Below are 15,901 nucleotides of genomic sequence, written 5' to 3' on the forward strand. Positions count from 1 at the left end.
CCTTCGCTTATGCACGCACGTACGCACACACACACACACGGACGGAGGGGAAAACCATAGTCCCCCTTTCGCTCCGCGGTGTGACGGGGGACAATAATGACCTCGGCCAAAGCTCAAACGACGTGAGTTTAATCTCTACATGAGAGAATTCCACATAGCTATTTGGGCGGTGTATACACTAACAGATCGCTGTCTCCATTGATCTTGCCAAGGCCATAACGCCGATTGGCTCAGAATCCTTTTAACTGTTGACTTAGTAGTTTTTACAATGAAGGAAACATTAACAATGTTGTTAAAAGTTTATTTTGTGATTTATTTGTGATTGGAGTTATGTTGTTTGGAATGAAAAAAAGAGATATCGAGTTCAAGTAAATGACGACATATCGTGATGGTTTCTACTTTCTGAATGTGAAATTCGCGGATCGCCATATGCAGATTCGCCATGGACCCACGATCGATGTTTCTATACATGAACGTACCCGTTTGTTTGCGAACGGGTACGTTTTTCATGGAAGTCCTTCACGAACTTGCTGTCCATGTCTGCCGTGTGACTGAGGGTGCTACAGGAATGTGGATTTATCGGTTTCATGCTTTAGCATTCGCCGTATCTGCATTGCCTGTTTGCTTCTGGCCTCCCACCTGTTTGTAACACGGGTATCTCACTAGTTAAAAAAATTCTGCAGGTGGAGTTTTACCTATGGTGAAAATTTCCTGTCAATCGGACCAACGGTTGCAGAGAAAATCAAATTTATTCTGTGCGGACAAACAGACAGACAAACGGACTCAAATGCAATACCCTCTCCTCAGGCGAGGGTAACAAACCATGACATCATGACTTTTGAACAATCATGGGAGGCCGGTCAGTTTGGACATCAGAATGCACGAATCACCAACTTTCATCCAAGTAAACACGACCGAGATGCTCGCAGTTGCAGCGCAAGGCTCTCGATGACGTCACCAAGTCAAACGGTGGGACGTTGTGCACGTTACCATTACATGGAAACATGAACGAGTTAAAAAGTTGGAGGTGCGGTTATGATGACAGTAATTTGATTGGTTTGATGCAAGAGTTGTACGAACATGTTCGTTCATGTGCGTTTGGGTGTGTACATCTGTGCGTCATCAAAGCACGCAGGTAAACACGTGCAGGTAAACACGTACAGGTAACACGGGTTGGAGGTGGTGACGGCAAACATGGATCAATAGAAAGACACACGTGACACGAAAGGGACAAGACACCCGTTTATACAGTAAGCAGCTTGCATCGGCTCACTCCGGGACGTTAGACACCCGTGTGTCCGACGCAAATGTATCTACAGCAGATAACGCGGACGTGACGGTTCGCACTCCACTTTCACCTCTACCAGGAACACCCTGATCCACCCTCAGCTCCGCGCCAAAACAAAGGTCACACCAAGTAAAGAAACCAAATCACTCAATGTCTGTGAAAGACAAACACAATTAGTGAAGACGATACGACACAAGGACAAATGAACACTGGGACGATGTCCAACATGAGAGAAGATGGTTCAACGTGTAATACAGTGGTTGCCATGGTTAGGACGAGGTCATGTGTCGTGGTGCATCCACTATGGCCGATGCCAACATTCACATTTTAATATATTGCACCAAATGAGTAACAACAGGTGTTCACACCTATTAACATTTACAAACACGTCTATAACTGAGAGCAGGTACATACAGTACAAAGAGCAGACATTACATCAACCTGGTTAAGGTAATCGGTAATCCATTCACGATCCGTCATTTGCGATGCGGTTTATAAAAATAAAACTCCCAAAACAGAGAATGATCTCGAACAAGAAAATGAAGAATGATCTCCAACAAGAAAATAGAGAATGATCTCGAACAAGAAAATGAAGAATGATCTCGAACAAGAAAATGAAGAATGATCTCCAACAAGAAAATAGAGAATGATCTCGAACAAGAAAATGAAGAATGATCTCCAACAAGAAAATGAAGAATGATCTCCAACAAGAAAATGAAGAATGATCTCGAACAAGAAAATGAAGAATGATCTCGAACAAGAAAATGAAGAATGATCTCCAACAAGAAAATGAAGAATGATCTCGAACAAGAAAATGAAGAATGATCTCCAACAAGAAAATGAAGAATGATCTCGAACAAGAAAATGAAGAATGATCTCGAACAAGAAAATGAAGAATGATCTCCAACAAGAAAATGAAGAATGATCTCGAACAAGAAAATGAAGAATGATCTCGAACAAGAAAATGAAGAATGATCTCGAACAAGAAAATGAAGAATGATCTCGAACAAGAAAATGAAGAATGATCTCCAACAAGAAAATGAAGAATGATCTCCAACAAGAAAATGAAGAATGATCTCGAACAAGAAAATGAAGAATGATCGTGAACAAGAAAATGAAGAATGATCTCCAACAAGAAAATGAAGAATGATCTCCAACAAGAAAATGAAGAATGATTTCCAACAAGAAAATGAAGAATGATCTCCAACAAGAAAATGAAGAATGATCTCCAACAAGAAAATGAAGAATGATCTCCAACAAGAAAATGAAGAATGATCCCCAACAAGAAAATGAAGAACTAGAACGGGCACTCGGTAGAGCGCATACCTTCGCCGCAGCTACTGTTCTGTACTTGGTAAAAATACGATTTTGACCTTTTCGTGACCTTGACCTTGACCTTTGACCCGATTGCTCCCAAAATCTAATCAAATGTGTCCCGTATAATAACCAATCATCCCACCAAATTTCATGCAATTCGGTTGAATACTTTTTGAGTTATGCGAATAACATACACACACACACACAGACATACAAATAAATACACAGCGATCAAAACATAACCTTCCGCTTTTGCGAAGGTAATGATCTCCAACAAGAAAATGAAGAATGATCTCCAACAACAAAATGAAGAATGATCTCGAAGAAAATGAAGAATGATCTCCAACAAGAAAATGAAGAATGATCTCGAACAAGAAAATGAAGAATGATCTCCAACAAGAAAATGAAGAATGATCTCCAACAAGAAAATGAAGAATGATCTCGAAGAAAATGAAGAATGATCTCCAACAAGAAAATGAAGAATGATCTCGAACAAGAAAATGAAGAATGATCTCCAACAAGAAAATGAAGAATGATCTCCAACAAGAAAATGAAGAATGATCTCCAACAAGAAAATGAAGAATGATCTCCAACAAGAAAATGAAGAATGATCTCCAACAAGAAAATGAAGAATGATCTCGAACAAGAAAATGAAGAATGATCTCGAACAAGAAAATGAAGAATGATCTCCAACATGAAAATGAAGAATGATCTCCAACAAGAAAATGAAGAATGATCTCCAACAAGAAAATGAAGAATGATCTCCAACAAGAAAATGAAGAATGATCTCCAACAAGAAAATGAAGAATGATCTCCAACAAGAAAATGAAGAATGATCTCCAACAAGAAAATGAAGAATGATCTCCAACAAGAAAATGAAGAATGATCTCCAACAAGAAAATGAAGAATGATCTCCAACATGAAAATGAAGAATGATCTCGAAGAAAATGAAGAATGATCTCCAACAAGAAAATGAAGAATGATCTCGAACAAGAAAATGAAGAATGATCTCCAACAAGAAAATGAAGAATGATCTCCAACAAGAAAATGAAGAATGATCTCCAACAAGAAAATGAAGAATGATCTCCAACAAGAAAATGAAGAATGATCTCCAACAAGAAAATGAAGAATGATCTCCAACAAGAAAATGAAGAATGATCTCCAACAAGAAAATGAAGAATGATCTCCAACAAGAAAATGAAGAATGATCTCCAACAAGAAAATGAAGAATGATCTCGAACAAGAAAATGAAGAATGATCTCGAACAAGAAAATGAAGAATGATCTCCAACATGAAAATGAAGAATGATCTCCAACAAGAAAATGAAGAATGATCTCCAACAAGAAAATGAAGAATGATCTCCAACAAGAAAATGAAGAATGATCTCCAACAAGAAAATGAAGAATGATCTCCAACAAGAAAATGAAGAATGATCTCCAACAAGAAAATGAAGAATGATCTCCAACAAGAAAATGAAGAATGATCTCGAAGAAAATGAAGAATGATCTCCAACAAGAAAATGAAGAATGATCTCGAACAAGAAAATGAAGAATGATCTCCAACAAGAAAATGAAGAATGATCTCCAACAAGAAAATGAAGAATGATCTCCAACAAGAAAATGAAGAATGATCTCCAACAAGAAAATGAAGAATGATCTCCAACAAGAAAATGAAGAATGATCTCCAACAAGAAAATGAAGAATGATCTCCAACAAGAAAATGAAGAATGATCTCGAACAAGAAAATGAAGAATGATCTCGAACAAGAAAATGAAGAATGATCTCCAACAAGAAAATGAAGAATGATCTCGAACAAGAAAATGAAGAATGATCTCGAACAAGAAAATGAAGAATGATCTCCAACATGAAAATGAAGAATGATCTCCAACAAGAAAATGAAGAATGATCTCCAACAAGAAAATGAAGAATGATCTCCAACAAGAAAATGAAGAATGATCTCCAACAAGAAAATGAAGAATGATCTCCAACAAGAAAATGAAGAATGATCTCCAACAAGAAAATGAAGAATGATCTCCAACAAGAAAATGAAGAATGATCTCGAAGAAAATGAAGAATGATCTCCAACAAGAAAATGAAGAATGATCTCGAACAAGAAAATGAAGAATGATCTCCAACAAGAAAATGAAGAATGATCTCCAACAAGAAAATGAAGAATGATCTCCAACAAGAAAATGAAGAATGATCTCCAACAAGAAAATGAAGAATGATCTCCAACAAGAAAATGAAGAATGATCTCCAACAAGAAAATGAAGAATGATCTCCAACAAGAAAATTAAGAATGATCTCAAACAAGAAAATGAAGAATGATCCCCAACAAGAAAATGAAGAATGATCTCCGACATGAAAATGAAGAATGATCTCCAACAAGAAAATGAAGAATGATCTCCAACAAGAAAATGAAGAATGATCTCCAACAAGAAAATGAAGAATGATCTCCAACAAGAAAATGAAGAATGATCTCCAACAAGAAAATGAAGAATGATCTCCAACAAGAAAATGAAGAATGATCTCCAACAAGAAAATGAAGAATGATCCCCAACAAGAAAATGAAGAATGATCTCCAACAAGAAAATGAAGAATGATCTCCAACAAGAAAATGAAGAATGATCTCCAACAAGAAAATGAAGAATGATCTCCAACAAGAAAATGAAGAATGATCTCCAACAAGAAAATGAAGAATGATCTCCAACAAGAAAATGAAGAATGATCTCCAACAAGAAAATGAAGAATGATCTCCAACAAGAAAATGAAGAATGATCTCCAACAAGAAAATGAAGAATGATCTCGAACAAGAAAATGAAGAATGATCTCCAACAAGAAAATGAAGAATGATCTCCAACAAGAAAATGAAGAATGATCTCCAACAAGAAAATGAAGTACTTAGGTCACTTCATCAAGGGCAAACGTCTCACCCTTGTCGTCATGACTGTTGTTCCTGATCCCGACTCTCAGGTAGTGACAGGTATTCCTGAACCCTACTCTCAGATACTGATAGGTATTCCTGAACCCTACTCTTAGGGAGTGATAGGCATTTCTGAACCCTACTCTCAGGGAGTCATAGGTATTCCTGAACCCTACTCTCAGATACTGAAAGGTATTCCTGAACCCTACTCTCAGGGAGTCATAGGTATTCCTGAACCCTACTCTCAGGTAGTGATAGTTATTCCTGATCCCTACTCTCAGGTAGTGACAGGTATTCGTGATCCCTACTCTTAGGGAGTGATAGGTATTCCTGATCCCTACTCTCAGGGAGTGATAGTTGTTCCTGATCCCTACTCTCAGGGAGTGATAGTTGTTCCTGATCCCTACTCTCAGGGAGTGATAGGTATTCCTGATCCCTACTCTCAGGGAGTGATAGTTGTTCCTGATCCCAACTCTCAGATACTGAAAGGTATTCCTGAACCCTACTCTCAGGGAGTCATAGGTATTCCTGAACCCTACTCTCAGGTAGTGATAGTTATTCCTGATCCCTACTCTCAGGTAGTGACAGGTATTCGTGATCCCTACTCTTAGGGAGTGATAGGTATTCCTGATCCCTACTCTCAGGGAGTGATAGTTGTTCCTGATCCCTACTCTCAGGGAGTGATAGTTGTTCCTGATCCCTACTCTCAGGTACTGATAGTTATTCCTGATCCCTACTCTCAGGTAGTGACAGGTATTCGTTATCCCTACTCTTAGGGAGTGATAGGTATTCCTGATCCCTACTCTCAGGTACTGATAGTTATTCCTGATCCCGACTCTCAGGTACTGATAGTTATTCCTGATCCCTACTTTCAGGGAGTGATAGTTGTCAGGAGAAACAATGAGGACATGCTATCGCTGTGATTAAAATTTTTTGTATACTTGATGTGCTTTGGGGCTCAGGTGTGGTTGATGTATTTTTTTAATTCTACACTTTGATCATGCCTGAATCAGAGGTCCAGACAATTATTAAATTATGTATTTTTAATCAGCAATACTCTCACCAAGCATCAAATCTTCTCAAGGCAATGACCAGGCCGTCCGTGTACACAACGCACGTGTTTGCTCCATTGCCGAGTTCGCACTGGAGTCCGATTCCCAACGAGGTGTTAAATTCACAGGCAGGGTGTTTCACCACACAAGCGGCTTTCCTTAAAAAGGGGACTCAGGCCATTGCTCCACCCGCTCGGGCAATATAAAAAATAAATATTAAATAAAACAATCTCAGCTTTTGGAGCAGTCGTTTTATTTATTTTATGGATATGACATGGCAGTCAAGGGTCGTGGAAAAACGTAACTAAACTAGAACGACACTTCGACTTCGACATGAACTTTAATCCGTTCATGTTTCCCTCATTATACATACCGGGACCAAGTTTGATTTAAATCCCTTCAGCTGTGGTCAAGTCATCACATTTTTACCTGGAATGACCTCTGACCTTTTGATCTGTTGATGCCATAATCCAAGCAGTTCATCTTTGCATCATATATACTTATACCAAGGTTGTTCAAAATCCCATCACTTGTTCACAAGTTGGTGCAGAAGCATAATTTTTACATAACATGACCTCTGACCTTTGACCTCTTGACCCCAAAATGAAATAATTTATGGTTGCATCATAATGTACAACTATACTAAGTTTGGTGAAAATCCCGTGACTGGTTCACAAGTTTATAGCTTGGTAACAGAGATTTTACCTCAAGGGATGGATGACATTTGACCTTTGAACTATTCACCCCAAAATATAATCATTTAATCTTTATATCATCATACATACCTGTACCAAGTTTGAATTAGATCCCTTCAGCCGTTCTTAAGTTATAGACTTATTACAGACTGACCTTTGACCTCAAAATCAAATAACTTCATCTTTGCATCATAATGCATACTTGTACCAATTTTGGTCAGAATCCCATCACTGTTTCACAAGTTATCGCGGTAACAGGATTTTTAGCTAACATGACTGCTGACCTTTGGCCTTTGACCTCGTGACCCCAAAATCTATTCAGTTCATCTTTACCTCATTATACATACCTGCACCAAGTTTGACCAAGATCCCTTCAGCCGTTCTCAAGTTATCGCGGTAACGAAAACCTATCTCACGGACAGACGGATGGACGGAGACGGAGACGGACGGACAACCTGAAAACATAATGCCTCTGGCGACTTCGTCCGCAGAGACATAAAAATATATACATATATAAGATAAAGTAATAAGAAAATGAAGAGATTATAACAATGATGAATCCAATATTTAACATCCATATTACAGCTTGAATCCCACCCATAACCTTTCTACTCTCACCAAGCACTGTTATGTAACAAGCAAATGTTAACAAAGACACACAAACAGTAATCTACGGTTACAAGGACAGGCCCTGCAAACGTGCGTGTGAACACACGATACATCTCAATAGAGACAACACAAAGAATGGGGGTGCTGGGTGCATCAACACAAAGAAAGGGGGTGCATCAACACAAAGTAGGGGTCGCATCAACACAAATAAGGGGGTGCATCAACACAAAGTAGGGGGTGCATCAACACAAAGAAAGGGGATGCATCAACACAAAGTAGGGGTCGCATCAACACAAAGAAGGGGGTGCATCAACACAAATAAGGGGGTGCATCAACACAAAGAAGGGGTCGCATCAACACAAAGAAGGGGTCGCATCAACACAAAGAAGGGGTCGCATCAACACAAAGAAGGGGGTGAATCAACACAAAGAATGGGGTGCATCAACACAAAGAAGGGGGGTGCTGGGTGCATCAACACAAAGAAAGGGGTTGCATCAACACAAATAAGGGGTCGCATCAACACAAAGAAGGGGGGTGCTGGGTGCATCAACACAAAGAAAGGGGATGCATCAACATAAAGAAGGGGGTGCATCAACACAAAGAAGGGGGGTGCTGGGAGCATCAACACAAAGAAAGGGGTGCATCAACACAAACAAGGGGGTGCATCAACACAAAGAAGGCGTCGCATCAACACAAAGAAGGGGGTGCATCAACACAAAAAAGGGGGGTGCTGGGTGCATCAACACAAAGAAGGGGGGTGCTGGGTGCATCAACACAAATAAAGGGGATGCATCAACACAAAGAAGGGGGTGCATCAACACAAAGAAGGGGGTGCATCAACACAAAGAATGGGGGCGCATCAACACAAAGAAGGGGGTGCATCAATGCAAAGAATGGGGGCACATCAATACAAAGAATGGGGGCACATCAACACAAAGATGGGGGCGCATCAACACAAAGATGGGGGCGTATCAACAGAAAGAATGGGGGCGCATCAACACAAAGAAGGGGTCGCATCAACACAAAGAATGGTGGCGCATCAACACAAAGAATGGGGGTGCATCAACACAAAAAATGGGGGCGCATCAACACAAAAAATGGGGGCGCATCAAGACAAATAATGGGGGCGCATCGAGACAAAGAATAGGGGCGCGCCGAGACAAAGAATAGGGGCGCGCCGAGACAAAGAATAGGGGCGCGTCAAGACAAAGAATGGTGCCGCATCAAGACAAAGAGTATGGGGGAGCGTCAACACAAAGAATGGGGGAGCGTCAACACAAAGAATGGGGGAGCGTCAACACAAAGAATGGGGGAGCGTCAACACAAAGAATGGGGGAGCGTCAACACAAAGAATGGGGGAGCGTCAACACAAAGAATGGGGGAGCGTCAACACAAAGAATGGGGGAGCGTCAACACAAAGAATGGGGGAGCGTCAACACAAAGAATGGGGGAGCGTCAACACAAAGAATGGGGGAGCGTCAACACAAAGAATGGGGGAGCGTCAACACAAAGAATGGGGGAGCGTCAACACAAAGAATGGGGGAGCGTCAACACAAAGAATGGGGGAGCGTCAACACAAAGAATGGGGGAGCGTCAACACAAAGAATGGGGGAGCGTCAACACAAAGAATGGGGCCGCGTCAAGCCAAAGAATGGGGGCACGTCAAGACAAAGAATGGGGGCGCGCCAAGACAAAGAATGGGGGCGCGTCAAGACAAAGAATGGGGCCGCGTCAAGAAAAAGAATGGGGGCACATTAAGACAAAGAATGGGGGCACATCAAGACAAAGAATGGGGCCGCATCAAGACAAAGAATGGGGGCACATCAAGACAAAGAATGGGGCCGCATCAAGACAAAGAATGGGGGCGCATCAAGACAAAGAATGGGGCCGCATCAATACAAAGAAGGGGGTGCATCAACACAAAGAAGGGGGTGCATCAACACAAAGAAGGGGGTGCATCAACACAAAGAAGGGGGTGCATCAACACAAAGAAGGGGGTGCATCAACACAAAGAAGGGGGTGCATCAACACAAAGAAGGGGGTGCATCAACACAAAGAAGGGGGTGCATCAACACAAATAAGGGGTCGCATCAACACAAAGAATGGTGGCGCATCAACACTAAGAATGGGGGTGCATCAAGACAAAGAATGGGGGCGCATCGACACAAAGAATGGGGCCGCGCCAAGACAAAGAATGGGGGCGCGTCAAGACAAAGAATGGGAGCGCGTCAGGACAAAGAATGGGGCCGCATCACAACAACGAATGGGGCCGCATCAAGACAAAGAATGGGGCCGCATCAAGACAAAGAATGGGGCCGCATCAAGACAAAGAATGGGGCCGCATCAAGACAAAGAATGGGGCCGCATCAAGACAAAGAATGGGGCCGCATCAAGACAAAGAATGGGGTCGCTTCAAGACAAAGAATGGGGGAGCGTCAACACAAAGAATGGGGGAGCGTCAACACAAAGAATGGGGCCGCGTCAACACAAAGAATGGGGGCGTGTCAAGACAAAGAATGGGGGCGCGTCAAGACAAAGAATGGGGGCGCGTCAAGACAAAGAATGGGGGCGCGTCAAGACAAAGAATGGGGGCGAGTCAAGACAAAGAATGGGGGCGCAGCAAGACAAAGAATGGGGCCGCATCAAGACAAAGAATGGGGCCGCATCAAGACAAAGAATGGGGGCGCATCAAGACAAAGAAGGGGGTGCATCAACACAAAGAAGGGGGTGCATCAACACAAAGAAGGGGGTGCATCATCACAAATAAGTGGGTGCATCAATACAAAGAAGGGGGTGCATCATCACAAATAAGTGGGTGCATCAATACAAAGAAGGGGGTGCATCATCACAAATAAGTGAGTGCATCAATACAAAGAAGGGGGTGCATCATCACAAAGAATGGGGGTGCATCAACACAAATAAGTGGGTGCATCAATACAAAGAAGGGGGTGCATCATCACAAATAAGTGGGTGCATCAATACAAAGAAGGGGGTGCATCATCACAAATAAGTGGGTGCATCAATACAAAGAAGGGGGTGCATCATCACAAATAAGTGAGTGCATCAATACAAAGAAGGGGGTGCATCATCACAAAGAATGGGGGTGCATCAACACAAATAAGTGGGTGCATCAATACAAAGAAGGGGGTGCATCATCACAAATAAGTGGGTGCATCAATACAAAGAAGGGTGCATCATCACAAATAAGTGGGTGCATCAACACAAAGGATGGGGGTGCATCAAGACAAAGAATGGGGCCGCGTCAAGACAAAGAATGGGGCGCATCAAGACAAAGAATGGGGCCGCTTCAAGACAAAGAATGGGGCCGCTTCAAGACAAAGAATGGGGCCGCATCAAGACAAAGAATGGGGGAGCATCAATACAAATAAGTGGGCGCATCAATACAAAGAAGGGGGTGCATCATCACAAATAAGTGGGTGTATCAATACAAAGAAGTGGGTGCATCATCACAAAGAATGGGGGTGCATCATCACAAATAAGTGGGTGCATCACTACAAAGAAGGGGGGGTGCATCATCACAAATAAGTGGATGCATCAATACAAAGAAGTGGGTGCATCATCACAAAGAATGGGGGTGCATCATCACAAATAAGTGGGTGCATCACTACAAAGAAGGGGGGTGCATCATCACAAATAAGTGGGTGCATCAATACAAAGAAGTGGGTGCATCATCACAAAGAATGGGGGTGCATCATCACAAATAAGTGGATGCATCAACACAAAGGATGGGGGTGCATCAAGACAAAGAATGCCAACCCAAGACACACAGCTTAGAGACTAGTGTGTGTGCGATTGCTATCCTGCCATCGGTTTTGCAAGACTTGACCTTCATGAAGGTGGCAATAATTTGGGGAGTGTACAAATACAAGGTTCAAAAACTAGAACGGGCACTCGGTAGAGCGCATACCTTCGCCGCAGCTACTGTTCTGTACTTGGCATGGGAGTGTAGGGAACAGAACAGTGAACAGTTTGGTGCTGATTTCATGCAAATCGGATAAGAATTGACCGAGTTATGACAAAAAACGCACATTTTGCAAGGTCGTGACCCCCCTGACCTTTGACCCCCAACCGCTAACAAGGGTAATGTCTTCACTGGGTCATGTCGTATATCACAAGATCGGGCATTGAATTCTGAACATTTTGGCATTAGTTGCATGCCAATTGGATAAAAATTGACCGCGCTATGGTAAAAATACGATTTTGACCTTTTCGTGACCTTGACCTTTGACCCGATTGCTCCCAAAATCTAATCAAATGTGTCCCGTATAATAACCAATCATCCCACCAAATTTCATGCAATTCGGTTGAATACTTTTTGAGTTATGCGAATAACATACACACACACACACACACACACACACACACACACAGACATACAAATAAATACACAGCGATCAAAACATAACCTTCCGCTTTTGCGAAGGTAACAAAATACTTCAAACAACTGTGAGATTAAAGCCTAGAAACGACGTCATCAACTGCCCTGCTTGATAGGCCAACCAAGGATGGATGCAGTTTCCAAATGATGTTCAAAAATGCAAAAGGGTGCCACCATACCGAGCGTGTACATGATGTACAACACCATGCCCATGTTCTTGATGCGTACAAATGGACAACACAGCGAAGGAAAAAGCGTGTGTCCCATTGTGTGTACTAAACGGTCACCGAAGGAGGAGAGAGCATTCAGGGAACGTCTGTGTGCAAGCTACACTCTGACATTGTGTGTGTGTGTGTGTGTGTGTGTGTGTGTGTGTGTGTGTGTGTGTGTGTGTGTGTGTGTGTGTGTGTGTGTGTGTGTGTGTGTGTGTGTGTGTGTGTGTGCGTGCGCGCACACACCTGTGCCAGCATTGTGCGCACACATGCAATGTGGCGCAAAACAATCTTAAAGGGAATCGTCGGAAAAAGGAAGTAGATTTCATCGATGGTTTCCTTCGCTTCAATTATTATAAATCGTGAACCAAATGGAAAGGCTCAGTGTGATGTGGCGGACGTGCCCGGTGGGTGAACACCTTCCGACAGGTGACATGGCTTAATCTTCACGTAGAACTGGTTCGTTGGGATCTGCCAGGGGAGACATCGGATACCTGGAACAAGGAATACGTTCCGCAGGCTTGACAAGGGTGTTTCCCGGAATTGGCTACCTGAACGCAGTCTTTATTTAATTTGTGAATTTTGGTTCACCCACCATTGACTAAACATTCGCGCAATACCTGGAAACAGATGGCTTTGTATCTCTCATCTCTACCTATTCCCACATCACCTGGAAACAGATGGCTTTGTATCTCTCATCTCTACCTATTCCCACATCAGCATCCTTCCTTTCATTCCGGAATTCCACATCACACCATTGCCTGATGTTTTCCTGCCCAAAATGAAGGACCGTCTGCCCGCCCAGTATTAATCAGGTGTACAATTCATTCAAGATCCAGCAGCTTTCCTCATTAGACTCAGGTAGGTGACAGGTGACAGGTGACAGGTGACAGGTGACAGGTGACAGGTGACAATCAGCAACGTGCAAGACGACTTTTGGCATTTTGAGAAGCATATTACTGGAGCCAGCAGCACTGCGTATTATTTCACAACTGTGACCAGGTTTTCGGTACAGGTATATACAGTACAACCTGTCAATTTTATACAGTACAGTACATATTTGCAAATAAAAACTATTTTTTATAGAAACGTCATGGCACCCACTGCACACTACAGAGTGTCATGGCACCACACTGCACACTACAGAATGTCATGGCAGCCCACTGCACACTACAGAGTGTCATGGCACCACACTGCACACTACAGAATGTCATGGCACCCACTGCACACTACAGAGTGTCATGGCACCACACTGCACACTACAGAATGTCATGGCAGCCCACTGCACACTACAGATTGTCATGGCAGCCCACTGCACACTACAGAATGTCATGGCAGCCCACTGCACACTACAGATTGTCATGGCAGCCCACTGCACACTACAGGTTGTCATGGCAGCCCACTGCACACTACAGAATGTCATGGCAGCCCACTGCACACTACAGGTTGTCATGGCAGCCCACTGCACACTACAGATTGTCATGGCAGCCCACTGCACACTACAGAATGTCACGGCACCCCACTGCACACTACAGAGTGTCATGGCAGCCCACTGCACACTACAGATTGTCATGGCAGCCCACTGCACACTACAGAATGTCATGCCAGCCCACTGCACACTACAGAATGTCATGGCAGCCCACTGCACACTACAGAATGTCATGGCAGCCCACTGCACACTACAGAATGTCATGGCAGCCCACTGCACACTACAGAATGTCATGGCACCCCACTGCACACTACAGAATGTCATAGCACCCCACTGCACACTACAGAATGTCATGGCAGCCACTGCACACTACAGAATGTCATGGCAGCCCACTGCACACTACAGAATGTCACGGCACCCCACTGCACACTACAGAATGTCATGGCAGCCACTGCACACTACAGAATGTCATGGCAGCCGACTGCACACTACAGAATGTCATGGCAGCCCACTGCACACTACAGCATGTCATGGCAGCCACTGCACACAACAGAATGTCATGGCACCCCACTGCACACAACAGAATGTCATAGCACCCCACTGCACACTACAGAATGTCATGGCAGCCACTGCACACAACAGAATGTCATGGCAGCCACTGCACACTACAGCCTGTCATGGCACCCCACTGCACACTACAGAATGTCATGGCACCCCACTGCACACTACAGAATGTCATGGCACCCCACTGCACACTACAGAATGTCATGGCACCCCACTGCACACTACAGAATGTCATGGCACCCCACTGCACACTACAGAATGTCATGGCAGCCACTGCACGCTACAAAATGTCATGGCACCCCACTGCACACGACAGAATGTCATGGCACCCCACTGCACGCTACAGAATGTCATGGCACCACACTGCACACTACAGCCTGTCATGGCACCCACTGCACACTACAGCCTGTCATGGCACCACACTGTACACCACAGAACGGCATGGCATGACACAGCACAGCACACCACACCACAGAATGGCATGGCACAGCACACCACAGAATGGCATGGCACAGCACGCCACAGAATGGCACGGCACAGCACGCCACAGAATGGCATGGCACAGCATGGAACAGAACAGAACGGCATGGCACAGCATGGAACAGAACAGAACGGCATGGCATGAGACAGCACAGCATGGCACAGCACACCACAGAATGGCATGGCACAGCACACCATACCACAGAATGGCACGGCACAGCACGCCACAGAATGGCACGGCACAGCACGCCACAGAATGGCACGGCACAGCACGCCACAGAATGGCACGGCACAGCATGGAACAGAACAGAACGGCATGGCATGACACAGCACAGAAAGGCATGGCATGACACCGCACAGCACGGCAGGGCACAGAACGGCATGTCATGGCATGGCACAGAACGGCACGGCACAGAACGGCAGGGCACAGAACAGCACAGCACAGCATAACACAGAACGGCACAGCACAGAACGGCAGGGCACAGAACAACACAGAACGGCACAGCACAACACAGAACGGCAGGGCACAGAACAGCACAGCATAACACAGAACGGCACAGCACAACACAGAACGGCATGGCACAGAACAGCATGGCACAGAACGGCACAACACAGAACGGCACAGCACAGAACACTATAGTATAGAACGACACGGGGCTAAAGGGTGATGTGGGGGGGCGGGAGGAAGGGGGTAAATGTAATGGCTGCTCGGGGTTAAAAAGAGGGGTCGGAGCGATGTCGAAAAGGGACAAACGTGGACGGAAGTAATGAACTCGAAAGAGACATCGACATCATCATGTGTCCATTGCTCAGATCGATATGATGACGTCATTCCACTTTCTCCTGCGCCGTAAATCCGAGTTTCACCAATTGAGATGAAGCGCACGCGTTTACAATGGAGGATCTCCGTTTAATTTGTGATCATTCACAAGAA

At 44.0% G+C, this 15,901-nt stretch overlaps 1 protein-coding gene across 2 annotated transcripts in view; it reads right to left on the minus strand.

Annotated features, from left to right (window-relative positions):
* Positions 1-15,901, minus strand: part of LOC137433795 (protein MTSS 2) — a 65,573-nt gene that overhangs the window by 48,505 nt on the left and 1,167 nt on the right. The window lies entirely within an intron of this gene.

This window comes from Myxine glutinosa, chromosome 10 (genome assembly GCF_964187855.1).
Source record: "Myxine glutinosa chromosome 10, kmMyxGlut1.1, whole genome shotgun sequence".
Classification (NCBI taxonomy): domain Eukaryota; kingdom Metazoa; phylum Chordata; class Myxini; order Myxiniformes; family Myxinidae; genus Myxine; species Myxine glutinosa.